The following is a 25,527-nucleotide window of genomic DNA, read 5'->3' on the forward strand; positions in this document are numbered from 1 at the left end:
ACAGGCTTTCATAATCAGTAACTTTACTGCCATGTAACCATCCCTCCAAGGCCTTCACTGAATGGTCAATGAAATCAACCCAGTCTTGTGAAGACTCCTTTTTGGTCTCTCTGAACTTTATCCTGTACTGTTCAGTGGTTAAGCCATACCCATCCAGGAGTGCATTCTTAAGAACTTGGAAATTGTTAGCATCATTTTCTTTTACAGTAAGGAGCCTATCCCTACCTTTTCCAGTAAATGATAGCCATAGGATAGCAGCCCACTGCTTTTGAGGGACATCCTGTACAACACAGGCCCTCTCAAGTGCAGCAAACCACTTGTTAATGTCATCCCCCTCCTTGTAAGGGGGAACTATCTTATGCAGATTCCTGGAATCATGCTCTTTTGCAGGATGACTATGGGGAATACTGCTGCTGCCACCATGGGTATCTAAACCCATCTTCTGTCTTTCCCTCTCTATTTCTAAAGACTGTCTATCCAAATCCAGCTGTTGCTTCTTGAGCTTCAGTCTGGTTTGCTCCACTCTCAATCTATTGAGCTCCCTTTCTAACAATCTGTCATCAGGGTGGGTGGGAGGGACATTTCTAGATACAGAGGTATGATGGGAATGAACAGAAGGAGACCTGTCCCTTACAGAGGGCACCCTAACAGCTTGGCTACCAGTATAATGTGAGAGCACACCATCAGTATGGTGTGATTCAACCTCTGTACCAACTATGCTAGACTGTCTAGTAATGGGCAGGCTGAGAAGTTTCTTTCCTGAACCTTTTCCTGGGGGAGTCCCTGGATCAGATTGAGAACCATTAGCTACTTTTTCTACAGATTGGGCACTTATGGCCTTATCCTGTACTCTAAGCATATTAATTAACAGTTCTAAAGAAGGATTCTTCCCTACACTCAAACCTCTCTCTATGCAGAGACTCCTTGCTCCTTTCCAGCTAAGGTGATCATATGCAAGTTTGGACAGTTCAACTTTTTGGCCTGTGCCAGACATTTTTTAGAGAGAGTTAAAGTGATAGACAAAGAGGAAAAAGTTTTCAGAACTTTTTGGAAAGACAGAAAAAACTTTTTAAACTTTTAAGAACTTTTTGAAAGTTTAGAAGTACTTTTCAGCACTTAGAAAAGAGTGAAAAGAGGAAATGCAAAACTTTTTGGCTATGTGTATATACACTGACCTTGTTTTGTATATTTTTCTCTTATGAAAAGTACAATGACAAGAGTGGTAAGTAGTCTCAAAGCACTTATCCCACCGCTGCACAACCAATGTAGGAGGCTGGACTGGCTTGTAGTGAGTACCAAGGGGTACTTGCACCTTGCACCAGGCCCAGTTATCCCTTATTAGTGTATAGGGTGTCTAGCAGCTTAGGCTGATAGATAATGGTAGCTTAGCAAAGCAGCTCAGGCTGAACTAGGAGACGTGTGAAGCTACTACAGTACCACTTAGTGTCATATGCACAATATCATAAGAAAACACAATACACAGTTATACTAAAAATAAAGGTACTTTATTTTTATGACAATATGCCAAAGTATCTTAGAGTGTACCCTCAGTGAGAGGATAGGAAATATACACAAGATATATATACACAATAGCAAAAATATGCAGTATAGTCTTAGAAAACAGTGCAAACAATGTATAGTTACAATAGGATGCAATGGGGAAACATAGGGATAGGGGCAACACAAACCATATACTCCAGAAGTGGAATGTGAACCACGAATGGACCCCAAACCTATGTGACCTTGTAGAGGGTCGCTGGGACTATTAGAAAATAGTGAGAGTTAGCAAAATAACCCTCCCCAAGACCCTGAAAAGTGAGTGCAAAGTGCACTAAAGTTCCCCTAAGGACAAAATAGTCGTGTTAGAGGGAGAATGCAAGGAAAACACAAATCAGCAATGCAACAACGATGGATTCCTGTCTGAGGGTACCTGTGGAACAAGGGGACCAAGTCCAAAAGTCACAAGCAGCTCGTAGCTGGGCAGATGCCCAAGAAATGCCAGCGGTTGGTGCAAAGAAGCTCTTACTAGGCTGAAGAACTGTGATTACTGCAGGAACGACAAGGGCTAGAGACTTCCCCTTTGGAGGATGGATCCCCCACGCCTTGGAGAGTCGTGCAAAAGTGTTTTCCCGCCGGATGGACGCCAACAAGCCTTGCTACACGCAAATCGTGCGTTTGGCGTTTTTGGACGCTGCTGGGGCCCAGGAGGGACCAGAAGGTCGCAAATTGGACCTGCAGAGAGAGGGGACGTCGAGCAAGACAAAGAGCCCTCACTGAAGCAGGTAGCACCCGGAGAAGTGCCAGAAACAGGCACTACGAGGATGCGTGAAACGGTGCTCGCCGAAGTTGCACAAAGGAGTCCCACGTCGCCGGAGACCAACTTAGAAAGTCGTGCAATGCAGGTTAGAGTGCCGTGGACCCAGGCTTAGCTGTGCACACAGGATTTCCGCCGGAAGTGCACAGGGGCCGGAGAAGCTTGCAAAGTCGTGGTTCCCAGCAATGCAGCCCAGCGAGGTGAGGCAAGGACTTACCTCCACCAAACTTGGGCTGAAGAGTCACTGGACTGTGGGAGTCACTTGGACGGTGTCGCTGGATTCGAGGGACCTCGCTCGTCGTGCTGAGAGGAGACCCAAGGGACCGGTAATGCAGCTTTTTGGTGCCTGCGGTTGCAGGGGGAAGATTCCGTCGACCCACGGGAGATTTCTTTGGAGCTTCTGGTGCAGAGAGGAGGCAGACTACCCCCACAGCATGCACAAGCAGGACAACAGTCGAGAAGGCGGCAGGATCAGCGTTACAGAGTTGCAGTAGTCGTCTTTGCTACTATGTTGCAGGTTTGCAGGCTTCCAGCGCGGTCAGCGGTCGATTCCTTATCAGAAGGTGAAGAGGGAGATGCAGAGGAACTCGGCTGAGCTCATGCATTCGTTATCTAAAGTTTCCCCAGAGACAGAGACCCTAAATAGCCAGAAAAGAGGATTTGGCTACCTAGGAGAGAGGAAAGGCTACTAACACCTGCAGGAGCCTATCACAAGGAGTCTCTGACGTCACCTGGTGGCACTGGCCACTCAGAGCAGTCCAGTGTGCCAGCAGCACCTCTGTTTCCAAGATGGCAGAGGTCTGGAGCACACTGGAGGAGCTCTGGACACCTCCCAGGGGAGGTGCAGGTCAGGGGAGTGGTCACTCCCCTTTCCTTTGTCCAGTTTCGCGCCAGAGCAGGGGCTAAGGGGTCCCTGAACCGGTGTAGACTGGCTTATGCAGAATTGGGCACATCTGTGCCCAACAAAGCATTTCCAGAGGCTGGGGGAGGCTACTCCTCTCCTGCCTTCACACCATTTTCCAAAGGGAGAGGGTGTCACACCCTCTCTCAGAGGAAGTTCTTTGTTCTGCCATCCTGGGCCAGGCCTGGCTGGACCCCAGGAGGGCAGCTGCCTGTCTGAGGGGTTGCCAGCAGCAGCAGCTGCAGTGAAACCCCAGGAAGGGCAGTTTGGCAGTACCAGGGTCTGTGCTACAGACCACTGGGATCATGGGATTGTGCCAACTATGCCAGGATGGCATAGAGGGGACAATTCCATGATCATAGACATGTTACATGGCCATATTCGGAGTTACCATGGTGAAGCTACATATAGGTAGTGACCTATATGTAGTGCACGCGTGTAATGGTGTCCCCGCACTCACAAAGTTCAGTGAATTGGCTCTGAACAATGTGGGGGCACCTTGGCTAGTGCCAGGGTGCCCACACACTAAGTAACTTTGCACCTAACCTTTACCAGGTAAAGGTTAGACATATAGGTGACTTATAAGTTACTTAAGTGCAGTGTAAAATGGCTGTGAAATAACGTGGACGTTATTTCACTCAGGCTGCAGTGGCAGGCCTGTGTAAGAATTGTCAGAGCTCCCTATGGGTGGCAAAAGAAATGCTGCAGCCCATAGGGATCTCCTGGAACCCCAATACCCTGGGTACCTCAGTACCATATACTAGGGAATTATAAGGGTGTTCCAGTAAGCCAATGTAAATTGGTAAAATTGGTCACTAGCCTGTTAGTGACAATTTTAAATAAATGAGAGAGCATAACCACTGAGGTTCTGGTTAGCAGAGCCTCAGTGAGACAGTTAGGCACCACACAGGGAACACATACATGCACACCTATGAGCACTGGGGCCCTGTGTGACAGGGTCCCAGTGACACATACATATAGGCCACAACCTTATGAGCACTGGGGTCCTGACCAGCAGGGTCCCAGTGACACATAACAAACATACTGAAAACATAGTGTTTTCACTATGAGCACTGAGGCCTGGCTATCAGGATCCCAGTGAGACAGTGAAAACAGTGACAAACACCCTGACATACACTCACAAACAGGTCAAAAGTGGGGGTAACAAGGCTAGAAAGAGGCTACCTTCTCACAGCACCCACTTCTCGTAACGATTGGGCCCAGCTTTGTAGTTGATAATATTTGAAGTTTGATAGTGATCCCCGCGTCTTTACCACAAGTCCCTCCCAGGAATTAGGTTTCCCATTTTGGAGCATCTGACCCCATTCTACAATACCAGCCTCTTTTAGAGGGAGCAATAGAGAATCCTTGAGGCACTCTGATGTACCAGGGGAGTCCCACACAGGAGAATAACTACTATTGTATGTCTAGTTTGTTGTTTTCTTTTTCTGGACCCATAGCTGAGCAGCAGCTTGCAGAACTTTCAGTCTTACTCTTTTGTAGAATCTGGGGTGGCCAAATTTATACATGAACTTTAACACGTCTCCTACCACTCCTTCTAACATAGCCATCCTTAGCTGATTGCCCCTTTCTCTGATAGCAGATCTTTTGCGTGCTTTATCTGAAAAGCCCAGGGGTATACTTGAATATCCTCCTCTATCATACTTCCTTCTGAGTTTCCTTCTTGCGATTCGGATTCCCTTTGAAGCCCAAATGAAATAATCAAGTTTATATTGTAATCTGTGTATCTCAGTCTTCTTAAAATGTAAAGTTATCATATTGAAAAGGAAAGTGAGTTTTGGGAGGATGGACATTTTTATTAGATTTTTTCTTCCATACAAAGCTAAGGGGAGATGAGACCAACTTAACAAGTTAACCTCTCTTGTAACACAATTTACGTTTCTAAGTCATTACAGATCTTGATTCCCAAATATGTATATATTTTTTCAAACTATGCTCCTCATCCATTTTCCATGTCATAATTTCCGTTTTAGCCATATTAACTTCATATCCTGACACCTTGCCAAAATCTAACGTCAGTTGTTCAAACTATCCAGCGTAGAAGGCAGATTAGTGGTATAGATCATAATGTTGTCTGCAAATAATGATATTCTTTTTCCCAGTTAACATGGGTAAATGGCTTAATTGAATGATCCCTCATAATCATCAAAGCTAGCGGCTCAATCTAGAAATTAAATTACAAGGGAGAGAGCGGACAGCCCTGTCTAGTGCCCCTCGTAATTGTTAACACCGTAGTTAAATTCCCATTTAGCAGTAATATGGGCTGTTATAGATGTCTCTCAGTACCCTGCAAAAATGTTCCCCAAAAAATTAAGTAATATACCTAAAGGGTATTTAGGTATCCCCAGCTCACTCTGTTGAAAGCCTTAGTAGCGTCCAAAGTTATTATGTCCAGAGGGACTTTGTTTGCCTTTGCCAGGTCTATAGCTCCAATTAGTTCATGAGATAGCTCATGCATATGCCTTCCCTTTAAGAATCCCTTCTGATCTCCCTGAACAAATTCTCCTTCCACCTTACCCAACCTTTTAGCCAAGATGTTTGAAAATAGCTTATAGTCATTATTCAATAATGAAATTGGTCTATATGATTCACATGTCAGAGGATCCTTCCCTGGTTTTAGTATAAGGGTAATCACTGCTTCCTCCCATGATTTAGGAAGGGGGGTATCTCCTTTAAGAATACCGTTGAATAGCTTAGTTAAGACTGGGTTAATTATCTCCTTCATCCCTTGATAGAATTCAATAGTCAACCCATCAGGTCCTGCCGCCGTCCCCTTTCGCCCTTGCAAATGGCCATGCAGCACCTCCTCCGATGTTATCGTCTCCTCTAACTTTACCTTCTCCTCCTCAGCAAGTTTTCCCATCTGGAAATCTTCCAGGCAGTCCGGTCTTAATGATTTTATTGCTGGCTCTTCAGTATATAAGGACCCAAGGAAATTCACAAAGGCCTTTTGTATCTCTGAGGACTCCCTCAACACTTTTCCGGTGGAGCTGCATCTCATCTCTCTTGTTTATGTCTTGTTGAATCGGTCTTCAACCGATTGGCCAGGCCAGGCATTTTCCTGCACTTTCACCATATTCAAAGAGCGCTAATTTACTTGTTTCCCATTTATCTTTCACTCTGGCTTCTGTAATGGCAGTTAAGGGGGCTCTTTTCAATAAAAGTTGCTTCCACAGGGTCTCCCCCTCCTCCCCCTTTGTCTGTGATTCTACCAATTTCCCCTCTAGACAGGCAATATCTTGCTCCAGCTCCTGTATTGTCTTCCTGTACACCCTGTTTTTTTAACTGAAAGGCTGATCAGGGATCCCCTTATAAAGGCCTTGTAAGAATCGCAAACCACGTAAGGTGCGGCAGAGTTCATATTGATATCAAAGAACTTGCCGGTCTTAGCCTTCAGAGCTTCTATCACCTCTCGATCATTTAAAAGTGACCTGTCTAAAGTCCATCTCCTCATTTGAACCCCGGAATTACACTTCATCCTTCAGACCATCGCTGCATGGTCAGACAGGTGTATTGCTGTGTGCTCGATGTCCAGGTTTTCCCCTTTAAGTGCCCTATCTGTCAAGAAGTAACCTATCTTAGAGGGATGTTTATATTTCCTACTAAGGTATGTGTAACCTCGGGACCATCCATGATTCTCTCTCTAAATAACTAACAACGCAAATTGTTTCATTACAGACCTAATGTATGTCTGCGATTTTGGGCATCCTAGGGATCTACTTTTACTTGATTTATCCAATGAATTATCTAGAGCAGCATTAAAATCGCCTGAGATTATGATTGGGCTAGGGGAGTCTAGGAGTTTTCAGCACAATTCTTGCAGAAGCTCTGTATCATCAGTGTTGGGGCCATAGTAACCTGCTAATGTGTAGCCATTTTCATAAATTTTAACATTTGTTATAACCCACCTGCCCTTCCTATCTGATTTATAACTCAAAATTGAGGCATTTAACTGTTTGTTAATCAAGATTAGGACACCTCTCTAATGAGACATATTGTCTGTGCACGCCATCTGTTTCACCCACCTCTGAGATTCAAAAATTGTGTGAGATTGTTTGCTTGTGAGGTGTGACTCCTGAAGTATTTCTATCTGAACCGGGGCATCCCTTACATATTGTTAATCAAGATTAAAACACCTCTCTAATGAGACATATTGTCTGTGCACTCCATCTGTTTCACCCACCTCTGAGATTCAAAAATTGTGTGAGATTCTTTGCTTGTGAGGAGTGACTCCTGAAGTATTGCTATCTGAACTGGGGCATCCCTTACATATTGAAGGATGTAGTCTCTCCTAGGCCTTACTCGGAGAACGTTCACATTCCAGGATATGAGTTGAACTCCTCTATCATCCATCTCCTTTACTTTCCCTAACTGTTAGAAGTTTAGGTGTCTTGTGGTCTCCTCAAAAGTCTACTGCGTATTGAGGCAGACCCCTTTTTCTTTCCTTTTTTCTTTTTTCCCAGTGGTCCATCCCATATGCTCCCCTTCACCCCTCCTTACACCTGAACCCTCCCCCCCCGGAGAACCCAACCCTTCTCCAAATTGGCTTGTAAAGCCATCAGGCCCTGTTGGGCCTAACTGGATATACAAGAGTATACAAAAAAGGAAGAAAAGAGATAAAAAGACCGGAAATCGCATCCCACACAATTAAGGAAGGGGCTACGAAACAAGGAAATGGAAAGGGATTAAAAAGTAGAAAGGATATGAAAAGATATTTGAAGGCAGCACCCATGTTAAACCATGAGAGAGATAGGCCTTGCAACAGTGAAAACCAAATGTGGCAGTATTTCACTGTTAGGACATATAAACCACATCAGTAGATGTCCCACCTTTAATATACACTGCACCCTCCACATGGGGCTACCAAGGGCCTATCTTAGGGGTCCCTTACATGTATAAAAAGGGAAGGTTTGGGCCTGGCAAGTGGGTACACTTGCCAGGTTGAATTGGCAGTTTAAAACCGCACACAGAGACACTCTAGGGCAGGTCTGAGCCATGTTTACAGGGCTACTCATGAGGTGGCACAATTAGTGCTGAAGGCCCACTAGTAGCATTTGATTTACAGGCCATGGGCACCTGCATTTTACTAGAGACTTACAAGTAAATCAAATATGCCAATCATTGAAAGCCAATTACACATACAATTTATACCGGGAGCACTTGCACTTTAGCACTGATTAGTAGCGGTAAAGTGCCCAGAGTACCAAATACAGCAACAACAGAGTCCAGCACACAGTCAAAACATGGGAAGCAGAGCCAGAAAAGACAGGGGAGACAATGCCAAGGATGCCAGGTTTAACACTTACCCATACTAATAGACCTACTGAGGCCCGCTCTGCGGCCAACCCACAAGTAAGAACCCAGAAGCTCTTGAATCCATTCCCATACTATGGTTCTAGTGTCTAGTGCCTAGGTTTCCTGAAGCATACATATTTGGTGCTTGTCTATACATTTCCCCCATGATGGATAATTAAGTTTAGGCCCAATTCCTGCTATGTTCCAACTTAAGATGCTTACCAGATTGTTTTGGCATACTAAGGGGTGTTAGGGGGAATTACCATAGAGCCCTGAAACGGAGTTCCTACTAATGGGGGTTGCTTACCTGACACAGAGTTAGTAACCTGGGACTCCTTAGAAAACAATTTCCCATTTGGGCTAACTCCTGGTGGGGGGATAATTACAACTGGGGGGCATGGAGTGCGGTTGGTATAACCCCTGAGGACCAATATTAGTATGTGAAAAATATATCCCCTGGAGTCAGTCAATCTCAGACGGGGTTCGGCATCCTGCTTTCTGAGAGATGGGCATCTAGCTAGAAGTACTCCAGAATCTCTTCTGGGAAAAGGTAGCCTTACTCCTTGCTATGAAGTGGAAGCCTGGACAAAGCTCTCCCAGGGATAGAATGCACCAAGTGGGCTCAAGAGCGGACCACTAGACCTGTCACCACCAATATGACAATTAGGAAATACTTGATGGACAATTTGGGGTGAACTAAAATTGATAATTATACAGTCATCGAACACTGTTTGGGCAACTGGCCCACCCATGCCACACTCAGCACCATAAGAATAGTAAATCTAAAAGACAAGGAAAGTCTACATGTAACAGCAACCAATGGAAAACCTTGTTTTTCAACTGCACAAAAGACTCTTCAGTGTTAGGTGGTAGGCTAGGTACATTAGCTGTCACCACTACGAGAGGCCTTGCTTCATGGGGAAGATTAATTACAGTATGGTCAGAGCGTGTTTCATTAGTACCTCTACTCTTGTTGACCCTACGGCCAGAGTCCTCCCAATGATTCTTAACTTCTCGCTCCCTTCCCTCGGAATTGCCCTGAAAGAGCGTAGGGTAATCTCTCCATGTATTTAACCTAGGGAGTACAGCAGGATTTGCAGTATCCAAAGCTACTGTTATCTGTGCCAGACACTATACATCCCAACTAAGTTGTGCAGTGCCTCAATCTGTACTTATTGGGGGTTGTACCGCACAGGGTAGGGCCTTCGGCAAGGATGCAGTCTTCTAGGGCTGAGCGAGATTCCCCAAAGCCACCTAAATATTGCTCAATCATTAATTTCTGGGTTTCAACATCCTTTCAGATTCCTCCATAGCCCTCCCAATGAAGTTCTCCAGAATATCCTCAATGCGGACCTCGGTACTCCTTTCTGATGTCTCTGATTCTATATTTGCCACAGTCAAGGGGAGTTTAGCCTTAGTGCATTTGTTGACTTGTTTTCTCTTCCCTCTAAATTTATTACTGCTGAGTTGAAATGCATCCGTGGAGGCTTCTTTAGGAACAGTCAGCTGAGGCCTGGCAGTAGCGTGTAGCGTTTAGCTGCTATCAATAGGTAGAGGTTGATTTAAGACCTCTCCACATATTTCTACATTCAGGGAAGTGCTAAGGGGCACCTGGGTGGGGGACAGCAATGAAAGCCATCTCTCTGCAGACTCAATTTCTCTATCAAGTGCCCCTACTGCCCTCTGCAAAAACCCACTGAGTGTACTATTAGTAGCAAACATGTCAGCACCTGATGGTACTTTACGTTTCCTCATTCTAAATGGACGCACTAGCACACTGGCAGTTGCTGGTATAATAAATCTAGAATTGAGTCATAGCACTTTCCCGCACCCTCTGCCCAATACGTGGTCAGTCTCACACACTTGCCTATTTGATTCAAAACTCACAGCAGGCCCTCAATGGTCAGTCACATGTAAAAATGATAGAGCTTTTTCTGCAATCGCCTACCTTTTTGGGAGAAGATGTTAAGGGAATAGCCCAGCCTCCTCCGGGCAATGATGGGCGCAGACAGGCGCAATATTTTTCCTGGTGCACGCCTGGGTGCGTCCTGCATGAGTCCCACACTGCGGTGCATCGGTGAGTCCTTTATGTGCCGGGACAGCATGACGATACTGCTCTCCCCTCCTAATGCAGAGTGACATGGGGCTTGTAGTCAGCCCCCAGGCTCTAGCTCCAAGCAACAGCACGTCCTGTGCTGCAGTGTACCAGTAAGTCCTTTATGCACTGGGACGGCGCAATGACACTCCCATACCTCCTCCTCCTAATTCAAGGTGACTTGGGACTTATAGTCAGCCTCCAGGTTCCAAGCAACAGCGCGTCCTGTGCTGTGATGCACCGGTGAGTCTTTTATGCACTGGGACTGTGCAACGACACTCCCACGCCTCCGCCTCCTATTGCAAGGTGCCTTGTGGCTTGTAGTCAGCCCCCAGTCTCCAACTCCAAGCAAAGGCGCGTCGGCGATGCCAATCTCTCTCTTGCGGTCACCATTGACTCTCAGCAGCAGAAGCTGGTTCCCACGGCCAGAAAGAGCCACAGTTACTGCCCTTCGGTTATTAACCATGGGAAGCACCCACCTTGCCTAGTTTCCTACAGTTTAATAAATATGACAATATGGGACTTCTCAGGCAACTGGGGTTCGCGCGCTGTGAGAAAAAACCCTTTCAATGTACTACTAGAGATAAAGCAGCATTGCTGAGAAATCTTTATTTTTTTCATTTTTTAAAACGTTGTCCTCATATCAGCTGCGCTGGCCGAAAATCAGATATACGAGATTGCTGGTCGTTAAAGTTTCCCTCAACAGCTACCCTTTTAATGGGGGAGCGCAAAGCGCTCCGTCCCATGCTGTAATCTCTCTTTGGGCTTCTAACCATGCCCATGTCACGTCAGTCACTTTCATTGGTTCGTGGGCTTGCCTTTAAAAATCCGCTGCTTTCATTTGTGAAAGTCATGCATGCGTCAGGCCTTTTCCGGTGTTTAGTCCACCTACACAGCACCGGTTAACAACTGAAACTATTTGAGGTTTCATGTTTTCAGCATGGTTTCCCATGGTTTCATACTTTATCTTTTTATTTTCCACGCAGCGCGATATAGCTGGGGTTCACATAGCGCAATCGCGCTTAGTTTTTCCTTTCTCAATTTCAGCGCGATTGCGCTGCATTTTAAATACAGCGATCGTGCTGTGTTTTTTTTCTTGTAATTTGAGTGGCAAGAAAAGTCCAGTTAGGAGTTTACAACGCTAATAGCTCTACCTCGAGCAAATGCGAGGCCCGTTGCATGCCACATTTTCCACTGAGGTAATTTTTTTTTACGTTGATTTTTTTCCTAATGATAATCCATATATTTAAGTGACTGCAATTTTTTTTAAAGTGAAAAGTAGTGTGTGCTTCCAAGCTGTGATGCATGAACCGTCTGTGCGGGTTTTATAAATATTTATTTCTTTGCTTGTAATACAGGAAGTATTACAAGGAGAGAAAGGAATCTACGTAATCCAACTTGGGAGCTTAAAAAAAAGGCTGCTTACATAAGCGCCCAAACGTTACTTTTTACAATAAAGCAAATTGCTTTACGACTTACAAACAAACTATTATATGGGTCTGATTTTTGCCAGAATGGTTAATATATTTAAAAACAAAGAATACTTACGTTTAGGTTTGAGACATCAAATAAAGAAAGATCTCAAATAAGTACACAGACACACAGTTGGCTGAATAATAGTGATTTTTGTTAATTTACTCCTTTTGTTCGTGTCTGCAAAGAACCCAAATGCCACTTGTGACCACGGTAACAGTCTTTCCAGCCATGCTAAGGGATTGGCAACTATATTCAAGTATGCCCCTTTGGGAACAAAGCCTGCAAGGATTCTTCCTGCTTAGTCACCTCTGACGTCATACTTGTGCTAAAAATACAGCTGCTCACTATACAAATTCTATCTATCATAAGTTCTGAAAGCTTGTGTTGTTTTTCATCGGAAATGTTTTTACTAACTGACTAGCTTATTTTTACAATTGTAATTGTGTGCTTTTGTTGTTCTTGCAAGGCAGCGTGAATCTTCTTTTTAAGTAATGTATGTGTATTGCTGGGAAAAGAGCTTTTGTAGTTAGCGTTGTAAAAATGTGAATGAGGGTAACCTGTGGTAAATGGTCAGACTAGAGTCACTTAAAATGTAAAGCAGTTTGCAACGTAAGTTAAATAATTTTTCCCAAACAAAGGTTTCATGTAGCTATCATACAGAGCATGTTTTGTTTTACACTTGTGTTTGCTTAGCAGCAGTAATAACAACGTTTGTGTGGGACTTCTTAGCGCATGTCCATGAGTTTTAGCTGTTTTTTTAGAAGGTGATAAATCCAACTCAATGGTTTGCCTTTGCGGTTTTACATAGATTGAACTCGTCCCCAAAGCATTGGAGCATTTTACATGACAACCAGTAACATTACACAAGAACACATTCATTTTTTCCCTTTAAGGCACAGGTCAATTTGCACAGAATCGCAGGATGTTGAGCTGCTACAGTAGCACAATCCTTATTAAAAAAATACTACTTCTGGTTCTATACATACAAAATATGCTTTTAGCCCAACATGTTTCCGTAAAAATTAAACTATATCAGTGGGCTGCCATGTATGGCACTAACTCAAGCTACCTCTTGATGGTTGGGGTTGAGCACAAAGCACTCTGGGCCATATTTATACTCCGTTTGCGCCAAAATTGCGTCGTTTTTTTTTACGCAATTTCGACGCAAAACTAACGCCAACTAACGCCATATTTATACTATGGCGTTAGAGGCGAATAGCGCCAAAGTTCCCGGAATGTGCGTCATTTTTTAGCGTGAACCCCTTCCTTGCGTTAATGATATGCAAGGGAGGCGTTCCCGTCTAAAAAATGACTCCCAGGCCTTTACGTGGTATTTATACTCCCGGGCAAAAGAGACGCCCGGGAGTTGGCGTGGCTAAAAACGGCGCATTTGCGCCACTTTTTAACGCCTGCTCAGGGCAGGCGTTAAGGGGCCTGTGGGCTCAAAATGAGCCCACAGGTGCCCTCCCATGCCCCCAGGGACCCCCCCTGCCATCCTTGCCCACCCCAGGAGGACCCCCAAGGATGGAGGGACCCACCCCAGGGACATTCAGGTAAGTTCAGGTAAGTATAATTTTTTATTTTTTATATTTTATTTTGGTGGCATAGGGGGGCCTTATTTGTGCCCCCCTACATGCCACTATGCCCAATGACCATGCCCAGGGGACAGAAGTCCCCTGGGCATGGCCATTGGGCAAGGGGGCATGACTCCTATCTTTACAATGATAGGAGTCATGTTGATGGGGGATGGGCGTCGTTAGAAAATGGCGCAAGTCGGGTTAAGACGATTTTTTCGACGTAACCTGACTTGCCCCATTTTAAGACGCCCATGCGCCATTTTCCCCCTACGCCGGCGCTGTCTGGTCTACGTGGTTTTTTCCCACGCAAACCAGGCAGCGCCGGTCTGATTGCGCCGTCTAACGCCATTCCATAAATACGGCGCCCGCTTGGCGCTTCAGAATGGCGTTAGACGGCGCAAAACTTTTTGACGCTAAACTGCGTTAGCGCAGTTTAGCGTCAAAAAGTATAAATATGGGCCTCTGTCCCTGCTGTAATCTCTCTATGGGCTTGTAACTACACCCACCGCACGCCCATGAGTTTGGTTGGTTTGTGGGCTTGCCTTTTAAAATTTGCTTGCTTTCATTTGTGGGAGGCATGCATACGTCATGCCTTTTCCGGTGTTTAGCCCTCCTCGAGCGCACCGGCCAACTTCAGAAAATATACGAGGCTCTGTGTTTTCCGTATGGTTTCTGGATTACTTTTTCTATTTATTTCCTACGCAGCGCGATCTCGCTGTGCAGTAGTCGACTGCTTTACATCACATCGACACTGTTACATTGATAATGATGAAGCAGAAAAAGAAAGGCTAACAAATATTCATATATCATGTAACAAAATTGTATAAGGCAATGTGATTTTAACAGAGAAAAATAATGTATGTGGGAAAATGTGCCCATTATAATAAACAAGCTTAATTAATCATGAAGAATCGACAATGTAGTAATCCGTCATAATTGCAAATGTAGCAGAGGCTTTGGCCTAGTTGCCTGGTCTCAAATTAAACTGCGTGGTTTTCACTTGTATTAACAAAAACGTATTTTAAACTTTAAGGCTGTATTTTTCCAGTAGAACGACTAATACACTTATCTCAAGGTTTCGTGCTAGGCAAGTTTCATCCCCTTTGAGGCAAGGTCAGTTTCTGCAGGTGCAGACAACAAAGACACTGATACAGAAATAATTGGCAAACTTTGTTGCTACTTGTGTTCCAAAACTCCAAGGACACCTTATGCATAAATGAGTGCTAAGAGAAAGACACTATTCATTGGTCAAAGAGAAACCACCCTATGGACCCTCCAATGGAAGACCCTGAAGATTTTGGAACGTTTCTTACTTAAACCCACCGGACAAAGAGAAGTCAGCCATTTTCTTTGATGCCATTTTGAAGCAAGATTCAAGAAGCCATTTTGATGAACCTTTGATGCTTTTTCTCTATCCCAGAGAGAGAGAGACTTTAAGAATTCTCACCCTAGTGACTTTAACTTTAACTTTACCCCGTCTTGCCCATACGATAAGTTTTGCCCCATTTTCCTTGTTGCTGCAAGGAAAACTTGCCTTTAAATTTGCCCCTTTGAAGTCTGCCCCATGCTGGTCGAACTGGTACCTGAAGGACAAAGACTTTCCTTGAATGCTGATTGTATTTGGTAATTATAAAAGGATAATTGTATCATGCATTGTGTTTCCTTCTTAGGTACCAACTGCTTAACTTTGACAGAGCCCAAACTAGAAGTTTTCTAAATTTATGTTGACTAAATTTGTTTTGCATGAAGCCCCACATGCCAATGCTAATCAGAGGTTAGTTGAGGTATTCATTTGATGCACCATGCTAAATTGAAATCTTGTTATGCTGACCGATGTATGCAATTAGTCAAATCCTGTTACTCATATTAGTGATTTGCATTGCTATAACTGAGTGCATTATAATCCAAATATTGCGTAGATTGCGTTTATTCCGTCGTTATGGACAGCTAGTAATGTTCGTATACGTATATAATTTTATTTTGAGACTTACTTATATTGTATTAGCTTTGTTAATATAGGGACATAAACTCATTAACTTTTAATAAACAGGTGTGGTTATTCATGACTGAAAGGTCATGGTGTGTCAAAATACTGATTAGTATTGATTCTTAACTGTTGTTTGATTATTAAGTGAGTATTGGTTATTGATTATAAATGGTTATTGATTATTGATCTGAGGGATCCGACTAATTCTGTATGAAGAGAACCCAACCCGGTTAAAAGGTTCACCGACCTCCAGCGTGTCCATGTATAAGTAACTTATAAGGACTGGACGCGCTATCAGTAGATGGTAGCAGAGATTGATGGTTTCGCCCTTTGGGACCCCATCTGAACGATAGACAAATTCAAGTTCGAATTTTCTTTGAAAAAACAAGTTGGAGAGATGATGATGCCCTAAATCCCCAATGACTTTCCCGCAATCTCGGAGCTTGCGAATGGAGGAAATGGAGGTGTGAGAATGTTTTCGGCGTTTCTAGTGACAGTATGAGTGAAGTTAGGGTTTCGCACTTGCACAGCTTATGCCGCAGATGAATTGTGAAGTTTGCGAGGATTTTAGGGGGTTACAAACTCCAATCAAAATTTTAGAGGAGTGATACTCCAAAGTGTGAGAGAAGGGAAGTCGTCGAACTTCATATGAGTGTAGCGCTTTGTGCAGGAAAAATTGTCCACATGGTTGTTGATGTTGAGACGGGCCCTGCGAGGTCAAGAGACTCCAGAGTATGTTGAAAAGTGTATGAGACACTTGATTGATGTTGTAATTTGTTCGGTTTAATAGGTTGATCGGGTGTGGTCAACAAGTCAGTACAAATGTTGAGGAATAAAAGAACATTTTCAACTTTGAGATTTGACGAATTCTAAGGTGCACTAGAATAGTTCATTGATCAGTTGAGAGTAAAGTTTGCGGGTCAAATTTTGCTTGCGAAAGTGGGAAACCGAGAAAGATGGAATAACTGCAGAGGCTAGTGAAAAATCCCTAAGGTTTCTGAAGCGATTGTATTACCCTTCCTGTAGTAAACCTACAGATTTGTTTTCTTCTTTTTGGTTAGTGCTCGCGATATATTGCAGAAATTAGTTTTGAGTGAAGCTGAATGAAGGAGGACAAGCCGCGAGACTTTGTCAGCCGCAGTGTGTGAGTGTGACGTCACTAGGAGCCACGCTGGGAAAGGTTGGTTGGTGAGAAGGGTCGCGCCCGGATTGGACGCAGTCCGTGAAGCGCAATTGGTGGGGAAAGGCAAGCGAAGAGTATTCCGGGAATTAAAGTCACTTATTGATTACATTTTAAGAAAATAAAAGTCAGAAAGATGAAATTTTTCTAAGCACTTAAGAGTGCCTTGAGGGGAGATGTATATATTAAAGCAAATGTAGAAGAAGAAACACCGCCTGAGGGTACACCAGCTTACATCGTGATTGAAGAAAAGGGTGTCGCACCATGTCTTTGGTTAAAGCAATGGTGTAAATTAACAGAAAAACATGGAAGTGTAGCGTTTCCCATCCATGGGACGTTTAACCTAAGAATCTTGGAGAATCTAAGATTTGCGCTATATTACATGAAAATACCTTCAAGACCAGCACAGTTTGAAGCATTGGCAATTTGGGAACAAATAGCTAGAAGGCAACTACAAAAGAAATTTGAGACAAGAGTGAGAAAAGTAGAAAAGACACTAGCGGATGCTAGATGGGATAGTACTCAAAAGGTTTGGAGATCAGATATATTGCAGGGAATTAAATTGTTTCCAGCAAGTACTGACGAAGCAGAGATGGAAGGAAAGAAAGCTACCTATAAAACAAACAGGAGTCAGTCCAGAGATAGAGAAAACAATAGAAACTCGAAAAGGTCAGACGAATCGGACGATGAGGAGTTCATTCTGCAATTGCTAAATGACCGCCCACCACCATAAGTGGAAAACGAAAATGGCCCAAGCACTAGTACTGCCCCTACAGAACCAATGCAGGGTACTGTGGCCCCGAATGTGAGAATATTGCAGAGGCAAAGTAGTCCCGATATGCCTTTTACACAAGAAATACCACAAGTTCAGAGAATATATCCTGACGTGGCTAAACTGAAACCTGTCAATGATTATCAGCCACAGGTTCAAAGGCGCTATTATGATGAGCATAAATTGGAAATGACTTCGAATTTAATGGTGCAGGGAGGGCAGAATTACCAAAGAACGACATTGATTCAAACCGAATCAACACAAATTTTGATGCCTCAAAAGCAGATGCAAGAAGTGCCAAAGTACATTCAAACAGCAGAAAACCAGTTAGATATGCCAGCAATGATGAACCATAATGTGGGAATTAACATGCCACAGAATTTGGGGAACAGACAGAATCCGGATGCAATATCTCTGCCCATCACTGTGGGTCCGCCAGTACCATTATATATACAGGCAAAGCCAAGTGTACGCGATCAAGATGTAATTACAGAAAATGAGACAGGGAGAAGATACATAGAAAATATTAAAGAAACAACTCCGGTAGGAACACTGTCAAATAGATCTGGGTCTTTGTTGAAATTTAGTCCAATTCCAATTTGTGCTCCGTCAACTGTGGTAAGGTCAAGTCCACCACTAAAAGTTCAGCTAACTGCAAAAACAGAAATGTTACAGAAACCATCAGTAGCAGTAGACGTAAATGCCACATTAATGGGACTAAACGCACAACAGTTAACACAATGGTTGAACAGCCTGAACTCCCCACAGAGTACACCCAGCGGGAAAGGAGAAGAATATTTGAATAGAATTAGATTGGGCATGGAAGCAGATGAAGTAGTAGAGGGAACGATGGGTCTGAACAGGTTAGAATCATACACAGAAGAAGAGCTGAGATACATTTGCCCTAGAATTACAAGACAAGTAAGCAGCATACATAGGAGGTTACAAGAAATTGCAGAGAGACACAAAATAGACATAGGTAAAACCAAACACTTGAGGAGAAGTTACAGGTTAGACTTTGAGACAAAAGATTTTGAACACATGAGGTCTGCAGGAATGAAAACACACCTTAAAGAGATACTGCAAAGCGCGCAGGTCTGGAGATGTTTAGACAAGTGGGAGATCAGGTGGGCTAAGAAAAAGGATAAGAAGAAAGAAAGTACCCCAGATCAGAATGAGAAAGTACAACAAAATGATGATCTTATAACCATGTTACCAATGAGAGAAACGGCAGGGGGAAAACTTGTCCATCTACCATGGCACAGGTGTGATATTCAATCCTTTACGGGTGATTACTCTAAGTTAAGAGAGAAACCGATCGAATGGTATAAACAAACAGATAGATTTGTGAAACTCGCAAAATGTCTTTGGGAAGACCTGAGCACTTTATTTGAAATTGTAGTTCCGGCAGATTTGTGGGAAGATTGTAAGAGGGCTGTAGATTGGCCAACAAGTGAACCAGAATGAGATAGGGACACAGGTGCATTATCGCCTAGGGTAATGAGCATGTACCATAAAGTGATTGAGTACCTGAAAACAAAAGTTGCGTCGAAAAATGTAGATTGGCAGAAGATTGACAGAACAGCACAGGAGGTAAGGAGTCGATACATGCATATTATGAGAGATTGTTGAAAGCATTTAAAAATTACAGTGACATGGAAACAATTGAGGCAAAGGACATGCTCCATTTTGTGTTCAGATTTGTGGAAGGATTGAGACCCGAAATTAGCCAGATGGTTAAAAAGCATTTGATTTGTTGGCAGTCAAAATCGATCGATGAAGTGTTGAACTATGCAAAATACTGCAGTGATGAGATTGAGACAAAGCATAAAAGGTTGAAAGAAAAGGTGGTGGTGAGGCAGATTAGAGCAGCTCAGACAGGTTTGCAAGGTTTCCAACAACAGTTGCCGCAGCAGCAACAGCAGGGAAATGCTACCTTTCAGCCACAGATGAGAGGCAGAGGCCGAGGAGGTTTTGTGAATAATGGTCCTGATTTAAATACTGTTATGATTCCTAATGGTATAGAGGCAATGAAGAAAGTGATGCCATGTCACACGTGCGGAATCGTCGGACATTGGAAACAGGAGTGCCCAATGTTGGTGCAGGAAGGTGTAGGTCAGCAAAACAATGATGTCAATACATTGCAGAATATGAGAGGATCGAAATTGAGAGGTCCAAATACAAATTTCCAAAATAATGTGAATCAGATGCAGGGTCTACAACCCATACAACCACAGCAGGTGCAAATGCCCCGTGTACAAATGGTACAATCGCAGCCAATGCAACAGCAGTTTCCTACAGTACCTAACCAGCAAATGCAAATACCCTTAGCACCAATGAATCAGCAACAAGTAATGCTTCCTCAACAGGTTACAGGTCAAGGAATGAATCAAAGTAACACAGTACACCAATTCCCGTTACACAGTGAGAACGGAATAAACAATGAATGGGAGAGTGAAAGTTCAGATGAGGAGGGAAATTGTATGCTTGCGGCATCTTTGGAAGTTGATCAAAAGGGACCATATGTGGAAGGAAGAGTTATGGGTCACAGCGTTTCATTCTTGGTTGACACAGGAGCTACACGGTCTACAGTCAGAAGTATCGAAGTACCAAATTTGCCACTTTCAGGGAGAACAGTTCAAGTAGTGGGAGTAGCAAATAGGTATCTGACAAACCCAGTTACAGATCCAGTGCAAGTCAAAATTGGTAACTTTCAAGGGTTACATAAATTTGTGGTGTGTGATTCAAGTCCGATATCCCTATTAGGGAGAGATTTATTATGCAAATTAGGATGCTCGATTATGTGTTCACATAATGGAATTAAAATTCAGACAAAGAGTGATGAGGAAGAAGAGAACCGTTTAGAAGAGGACGAAATGGAAACTGTCGATGAAGAGTATCCCCTGATTACTATTTATCCTATACTCACTGAAGCAGATATTCCAGCTGAGTTACAAGAAACAGTTGAAAAGGAAGTGTGGGATATGACAGGGAAAGAAGTAGGATTGGTCAAAGGAGCAGAACCAGTTAAAGTGACTGTAAAACCTAATGTACATTTTCCTCAGACTCCGCAATACCATATGTCACAAGACACTCTCATGAAAGTCGCCCAACTCATTGACGAATTTGTGAAGCAGGGAGTACTGAAAGAAGTACTAAGTAGTCCATGTAACTCACCAATCATGGGACTAATAAAACCAAGTGAAAAGGTCCGAATTGTTCAAGATTTGAGACAAATAAATGACATAATAGTCAAATGTTGTCCCGTAGTACCAAATCACACGCATTCTTTTCTGTGCCTCTTCATGAGGACAGCCAATTTCTCTTTTGTTTTAAATTCCTGGACAGAGTCTACAGTTGGTGTCGAATTCCTCAAGGGTTTTCGGAGTCATCATCAATTTTCAATCAGATTCTAAAGAAGGATTTGGAATCATTGGAATTACCTTTTGAATCAACCTTAGTACAGTACATTGACGATTTGTTGATCTCATCCAAAAATGAAAATGACTGTACGGTTGACACTATTGCCCTATTGAACCATTTGGGAAGGAATGGACACAAAGGGGGTCATTCCGACCCTGGCGGTCAAAGACCCCCGGCTGGGCGAATCCGCCAGGGTAGCGCTGCCTTGGGGATTCTGACCCCCTTCCCGCCAGCCTGTTTCTGGCGGTTTTCACCGCCAGGAAGAGGCTGGCGGGAAAGGGTGTCCTGGGGTCCCTGGGGGCATGGGCAGTGCAGGGGTCCCCTAACAGGGCCCAGGGCGGCTTTTCACTGTCTGCTTAGCAGACAGTGAAAAGCGCGACGGGTGCAACTGCACCCGTCGCGCCGCCGCAACACCGCCGGCTCCATTCGGAGCCGGCTCCTGTGTTGCGGCCCACAATTCCCGCTGGGCCGGCCGGCGCTAACTTGGTTAGCGCCGGCCGGCCCAGCGGGAATGTCCGAATGCGGGAAGCGGTATTTTGACCGCATGGCGGCCAAATGCCGGTTCCCGTCTGGCGGGCGGCGGAATGAGGGCCAAAGTGTCTCCTTAAAAATTACAATTCTGCCAGAAGAAAGTGAAATATTTGGGTCATCAAATAGAGAAAGGGTCGAGAAGAATCATGAAAGAAAGAATAACAAGTGTACTTCAAATGAGTCTACCCAAAACGAGAAAATAGATGAGAAAGTTTTTGGGAATGGTGAGCTACTGTCGCCAATGGATTCCCAATTTCTCAACTCTAGCCAAACCTTTACTGAAACAGACCCAGAAAGATGCGCAGGATGAAATAGTGTTGAAAAGAGATGAAATGGATGCCTTTATTGAATTAAAGGAATGCATGTGCAGAGCTCCAGCTTTAGGTATTCCTGATTACACAAAGCCTTTCACATTGTTTTGTCATGAACGTGATGCATGTTCCTTGTCTGTCTTGACTCAAGCCCATGGTGGCGTAAACAGACCAGTAGCATATTTTTCAGCTACTTTGGATCCAGTCGCAGCAGCCTTACCAGGATGCTTGCGTGCTGTAGCAGCAGTTGGTATAAGCCTAAATCAGAGGAAGGAATAGTATTGGGACATCCTTTAACAGTTATGGTCCCTCACTCAGTCGAAATACTTTTGACACATTCCCGAACACAGCACATGACTGGTGCTAGGCTTACAAGGTACGAGACAATAATTTTGGGATCACCAAATGTGCAATTGAAAAGGTGCACCACATTGAATCCAGCAACTTTGTTTCCCAGTGAGAATGTTGAAATTGAACATGCAGATGATATTGAGCATGACTGTCTTCAAGTGACTGAATTTAAACCAAGACCTGATATCAAAGACACCCGATTGGAAGAAAATGATCAAATTATTTTTGTTGATGATTCATGTTTAAGAGATGCACTAGGAATATTGAAAGCAGGATATGCTGTATGTACAATAACTGGTGTTCTGGAAGCATCTTGGCTTCAGGGAGTTTACTCTGCACAGGTAGCGGAACTAGTAGCCCTTACTAGAGCTTGCCAACTTTCCGCATTAATGAAAGTCACCATTTACACTGACAGTCAGTACGGATTTGGAATAGTGCATGATTTTGGACAATTGTGGTCACAAAGAGGCTTCATGACCTCTTCAGGATCACCAGTGAAAAATGGTGAAAGAATTAGAGAATTGTTACATGCTATCCAGTTACCAGGAGAAGTAGCAATGGTAAAATGCAGTGCACACTCGCAATCACAAGACTTTGTTTCTTTGGGAAACGGATGTGCAGATCAAGTCGCAAGGTTTTGCGCACTGAACTGTATATTGATCAGAGACGAATGGAACTTGATAAATGAGCCAGAACTTGAACCAAGTGAAGCCTTTGCTCTAAAAGTCGTAGAAACAATGGAAGAATTAAAATTCCTACAAAATAATGTTAGTAAGGATGAAAAACTCTCATGGAGTAAATTGCAATGCGTAAAGAAACCAGATGATTTGTGGGTTTCAAGTGAAGGGAGATTGGTTTTGCCAGACAGTCTTTTGGCGCAATTAGCCAGGTTATATCATGGACAAGCCCACCTTGGAAGGGATGTCATGATTAGATTATTCAAAATTGATTGGTTTAATCCCAAATTCCGCCAAGTTGCTGAAGCAGTTTGCCATCATTGCGTCATTTTCCAACAAGTGAACGCAGGGAAGCGAACAGTAGTACATTTGAGACACATTGGAAGAGCAGGTGGGCCATTCAGCAGGATGCAAATGGATTTCATTGAGATGCCTATGCATGCAGGCTTGAAAAATGTGTTGGTGATTTTGTGTATTTTTAGTCACTGGATTAAAGCATACCCTACACGCAGAAATTACAGTCTCAAGTTGCAAAACTGCTCTTGAAAGAACTTATAACACGTTTCGGATTCCGGATCTCTTTAGAATCAGATAGGAGAAGTCACTTCAATAACAAAGTAATCAAATTACTGTGTGCAGCAATGAACATTGAACAAAAATTGCATTGTAGCTACCGCCCTGAAGCATCAGGACTAGTGGAGCAAATGAATGGCACACTGAAATCAAGGATGGCGAAAATATGCGCATCCACAAATTTGAAATGGCCTGATGCATTGCCCTTGGTGTTAATGTCAATGAGAAACATACCTGATAGAAAAACTGGACTATCACTGCACGAAATTCTCATGGGAAGAGCAATGAGACTTCCAGCAGTTCCTGCAAATGCTCTTATAAATATTACAGATGATATGGTATTGGACTACTGCAAAGGTCTGGCTGATGTGGTCCGCTCTTTTTCTCACCAGGTGGAGGCAACCACCTTGCCACTGATCCAAGGTCCAGGACACACCCTGAAAGCAGGTGACTGGGTCGTGATAAAGAAGCACGTGAGGAAGTCGTGTCTTGAACCCCGTTGGAAAGGGCCTTTCCAAGTGACTCTGACAACTACCACCGCTGTGAAGTGTGTTGGAGTTCCCAACTGGATTTACGCCAGTCACACGAAAAGTGTGACGTGTCCCACAGAAGAGGAAATTGAAGCGCTGAAATTACCAACAACTGACAGGAAACTACCAGGCACTGAGACAGAACGAAGAGAGCCTGAAAGCGAATGAGAAGAAATCGAGACAGAAGAAATATTCTCTGAGGAAGACGCAGTCAATCCTTTTGAGGACAACAGAGAAGAAGCCTCAGGAAGTGACAAAGATCCTGGAGGTGACAAAGATCCTATCTCAGGTGAAGAAGCAGGAGAGCATAATAAGAGGAGGGCTTTCCCAGAAGCAGACGATACAGGAAAAGGAGGAGAAAACCTGATTCACCTCCTAGGGGAAGGAGACAAGACAGAGCAGAGCGAAATTGTTCAAATTCTTCCAGAACCGGTTGCAGGTCCATCAGGTGAAAGCAACGCGAAACGAAGACAAAGCATATCAAAGACTAAAGAGACATTGATCGAAAACAAATGGCCAAAATTGAAGGAGAAAAGAAAAGAAGTGTCTATCGTAATAACAACATCGAATGAAGAAAAAGACACAGCCGAAGAACAAGACATAAGCGAAAGAGAATCAAAAGGAGAAGGAAAATTTAAAAGGAATAGAATACCGAGCAGAAGATATTCTGGTCCAGAGTGGGCATACACAGCCACTAATGATTGGTCAGACAAATTTCTGTCTCTCAGTCTTGAAAACGAAGAAGCAGAACAACACTTTGGTATTTGAAAGGTGAAATTTCATGAACATTACCGAATAAGACATTGATAACCTGATTGACTTTTGAACCGAATAAGACATTGATAACTTGATTGACTTTGAAACCGATTTTGAGACAAAGCTGCTAAACCGATAAGAGACTAAGCTGCTAAAGAAAACTTTGTGTACTTTGACCTCGTTCAGCTTTATATATATATCTGCAAATCTGATTTGATGAAGTGTCTTCAACTTTCTGATTCTATATAGATCATGCCAGGCAGTACTACACAAGGACATAAAATGAAACGTTGTAAATATATGTGTATAGGTCTAATAACTGCATGTGTACTAATAATTATGGCAATAATTCTTGGAATGCATGGAGGGAATGAAAGAGATGCGAATGATGCTTCTACTTTTAAAACTACTACTGAATTAACTCCTTTAAATAAACTCGAACAAGACAAGAAATATTTACACAACAAGAAAGAACTTTCCTCTAATGTCTTCTATCGCTTGCTGAATGAGTATGTTGAGACAATGGATGCGAAATATTGTTATTCATGCACACAAATACCTACCTCAGTAATAGAAGAGGTGACATATCATAGCATGCCTCTTACTTATGGAATAACATGTAGTTTGTTACTAACCAGATTTTATGGTCATGAGTATATTCAATACTTCTATTCCAACCATGATGTTGTATTTTCATATGTCCCCATAATTGAGTACATGAGTAAAGTAGCAAGAGATTATTATATAAAATTAGTTA

This window comes from Pleurodeles waltl, chromosome 9 (genome assembly GCF_031143425.1).
Source record: "Pleurodeles waltl isolate 20211129_DDA chromosome 9, aPleWal1.hap1.20221129, whole genome shotgun sequence".
In the NCBI taxonomy this organism is placed as follows: Eukaryota; Metazoa; Chordata; class Amphibia; order Caudata; family Salamandridae; genus Pleurodeles; species Pleurodeles waltl.